At 44.9% G+C, this 3,144-nt stretch overlaps 1 protein-coding gene across 12 annotated transcripts in view; it reads left to right on the forward strand.

Annotated features, from left to right (window-relative positions):
- The first annotated feature begins 360 nt into the window (after nt 1–360).
- PUM1 (pumilio RNA binding family member 1) overlaps nt 361–3,144 on the forward strand; it is a 132,588-nt gene continuing 129,804 nt past the window's right edge. For 9 of the 12 annotated variants that reach the window (XM_023507470.1, XM_023507472.1, XM_023507476.1 and 6 more), the window contains exon 1: nt 361–534. The gene's annotated coding sequence lies outside the window, so the exon portion shown is untranslated. The remainder of the gene's footprint in view (nt 535–3,144) is intronic. The other 3 variants (XM_023507474.1, XM_023507475.1, XM_023507481.1) reach the window with 2 other exon arrangements.

Here is a 3,144-nt window from a genome sequence, read left to right on the forward strand (position 1 = left end):
AAGAAGGGCTTTGAAGCCAGCCCGTCGAAGGCCATAGCCGCGCAGAAGCGGTTCATCACCAACGCAGGATGTTATGCTGTAAGCGAGCTCGCGAGGGCTATGTCCAAGGTTCCCGAGCGTCACCGGAGCGTCCCCGCGTGCCCAGCTCCAGGCTGTGCGGGGACGAGCGCTGCGCGTACCCTGCACGCTCAGATGCGGGTAGCCGGGACCCCGTCTTCTGCCCTGGCGACGCGCGCTCGCCTAGCGGGCGGGCACTCGCGCGCGCAGCGGTTGAGTTGCCTGCGAGTTTCCCGGAGTTCACACAGGCCTCGAGTTGGCATGGCAACCAGGCAACCTGTTCCAGAGCCGCCAGCCTTCTCTGCACTTGCCGCTGCCACCGCCGGAGCCGGAGCCAGAGCCTATCCCATGATGCATCGCGCCAGCCCAGTCCCCAGTGGGCCGCCATGTTGTCGGAGTGAAAGGTAAGGGGGAGCGAGAGCGCCGGAGAGAGAAGATCGGGGGGCTGAAATCCATCTTCATCCTACCGCTCCGCCCGTGAGTATCCGCACCCCGCCTGCCCAAAACGCTGCTCCGGACCCCTAGCGAGCAGACTGTCCCTTCGTATTGGCGTTTGAGAGTGGTTAGGGGGTGAGAAGGGCTTTGGAAAAGCCGCCGGGGCCCTGGCTGAGGCTTCTCACTCGCTGTTCCTCGTACATGTTTTGGAGTCAGCAGCAAGGCCCCTATTGTTATCAAAGGAGGGAGGGGGTGGGGAGCGGGGCCGAAGCGAGGAAAATGCCGTGGGTTTAGGCTCGGGCCCAAGGCTAGACGTGCCTCTGCATTTCTGCTCGGCCTTGTTGAGAACCCCGAAGATTGATGTTGCTATTTGGCTTGCTTTTTTTTGATGGGTTTGCGAAGCCCCGAGTCTAATGTGTAGCCATGAAGTGTAATTCTGTGCCACCCCGGATTTCTTCGACTTCTTGAGCTTCCGTGGCAGCGCCGAAGGAGGAGGAACAATAAATCGCTTTAGAAGCGGCCGTGGCCCTGTGTCCACAGACCAGACCCTCCATGGGGGAACTTTGTGAGCCTTAAATGTAGAGAAGTGGCCATAAGGAAGTTTCAGAATGCTTTTTAGGCTCCTGGGTGCTATGGCCTTTTGTTTCCGTGAGCGCTTGTGTTTTTGGTGGGTTCTTCCTCTTTGAGCTTCCCTGTGTTGGTGTCTCTTAACTCAGAAGAAGGGTTCGTCGTTCGCTAGTCGGAAAGCCATCTAGATACACAATACTAGATAGCTTTAGTCTTCACAAACATGCTTGGTAAACATAGGTCATTTGTTTTACTTGTCACTACCACTCCCACGTCTGCTGAGGGTTACTCTCCAGTAATTCCCCCCATGGAGGGCCCCCCCCCCAAAAAAAAACTAAAAACCCACACACATCATCAGAGAAGGTTTTAGCCTTTCCATAACTTGAAGGATTGTTACCCTTCATTGTTCAGTTTACAAAACACAGTTTCTGAGCTCTCGATATCATTTTGCTCACTTTTATTACTGGGATTGTTAAAAATAAGATTTTTGTGAGGCTTTTCTTGGGTTCTATTTTAAAGTCAGTTACTTCTGAAACAATAGGTTTAACATTTTGTTTATTTTATGAAAACACTTAAAAAGTCACCAAGACAAGCCACCCCCAAGAGATGTGGATTCCGATGCAGTTTTTGTAACAAAATAAACATTTTGACTCATGGCTAATTTTAACTTTATAAAACACTCTTCGGGGCTGTTGATTCTTTATCTGAGCTCTTTGGAAATACTCACGGGATTCAGAACTTTGAGTTAGTGCTTTGCCTTAGTCTCAGTTGAATTCATTTTGGCCAAGGCCACAGCTTTTTGAAGTTGGAATTTGTTTAGTTTGGTTTGAGATGAACTTCTTTAAAATAAATTTATGACCACAGAATGTTTATTCAGTGTGGTAAAAATAAACACCTTTAAAACCACTAAGCATTTTAGTAAAAGGTGAGCCGTAGAGATAGATTAAATCATGTTCCTTTGTTTGAATTAAACTCTATTGGTGATATTAAAAAATACCACTTTGATGTAAACAGTTTGAAAGCTGTGGAAGAGCAGCTAGAATCAGCACTTAATTTTAGGTGCTTGAAATACTTATTTTTATAATGTGTCATTTTAAAGAAATCATTTCGAATGTTACACATTAACTTTTTAGCTTTTTACTTCCCTGAGAGGTGCCCGCAATTTAAGCGTTTTCTGATATTTAGGTGACTAAGTTCTTAATTTTTGTGCTGTAGTTGCCAAAACATTACAAAACTACCCAAGACACATTTTAATTGCTCAGGTATTTGCTCACTTTCACACTGTCCTTTCTGCCAGGTTTTCTCTCAAGACACTGCCTTGCCTCATTAGGTAAAGCAGGAAGTCTCAGGGCTATACAAAAGCCAATTGTTTTGTTTGAACATTTTTATGGGAATCTTCCCCTCCCCCTCCCTTTTTAGAGTGAGGTCGTGTTCAGTGTGTTTCAGTAATAAAGTTTTATCATATGGAAATTCCTTGTTCAATAACTATTTTGACAAGTTTTTTTTAATGTCAGAAAAGATTGCATTTGTTATTTTAGGAATTCTCTTAGGTACTGGAGCTCCATTTGCCCTAATTGGCGGTAACTAAATTCTTGGGGTCTTCAACATAATGACTTTAAATTTACCAAAATGTTTGTAACTATCTTATTTTGATTAAAAAAAAAAAAAGCCCAACAGAAATGTTGTAAGGCAAAGAGGAAGGATTTTGTTCATTTTCTTGATGAGGAAACAGGCTCAAAGAGGTTGTTTAGTGGTGGAACTTGGGTTGTGGAACTTCTGACCTGTTCTAGAACAAAGATTGTTAGATTGAGATTTCCTTTTAAAAAGAAATTGGGACTGTCCAGTATTGGTAATAAGAGGGTAGTGAGTTATTTTGAAAGCTGAGCAGGAAGGTATTAGGCTGGTTTGTGCTTTGGAAAGACCAAGGGTGAGACAGCTATGACTTTCTGGTTTTGGTACTTGAACATGGACAAGATTTTTTTTATTCATCAAAACTGAAACTGAAGTCATAAGGCTAGACTACTCCAGTACCCTGGTAAGGTTGTGAGGGATTGAACTAACTAGACTAGGTGTTTCCAAATTAGG

This window comes from Otolemur garnettii, unplaced genomic scaffold, assembly GCF_000181295.1.
Source record: "Otolemur garnettii isolate 467f Iridium unplaced genomic scaffold, OtoGar3 scaffold00184, whole genome shotgun sequence".
Classification (NCBI taxonomy): domain Eukaryota; kingdom Metazoa; phylum Chordata; class Mammalia; order Primates; family Galagidae; genus Otolemur; species Otolemur garnettii.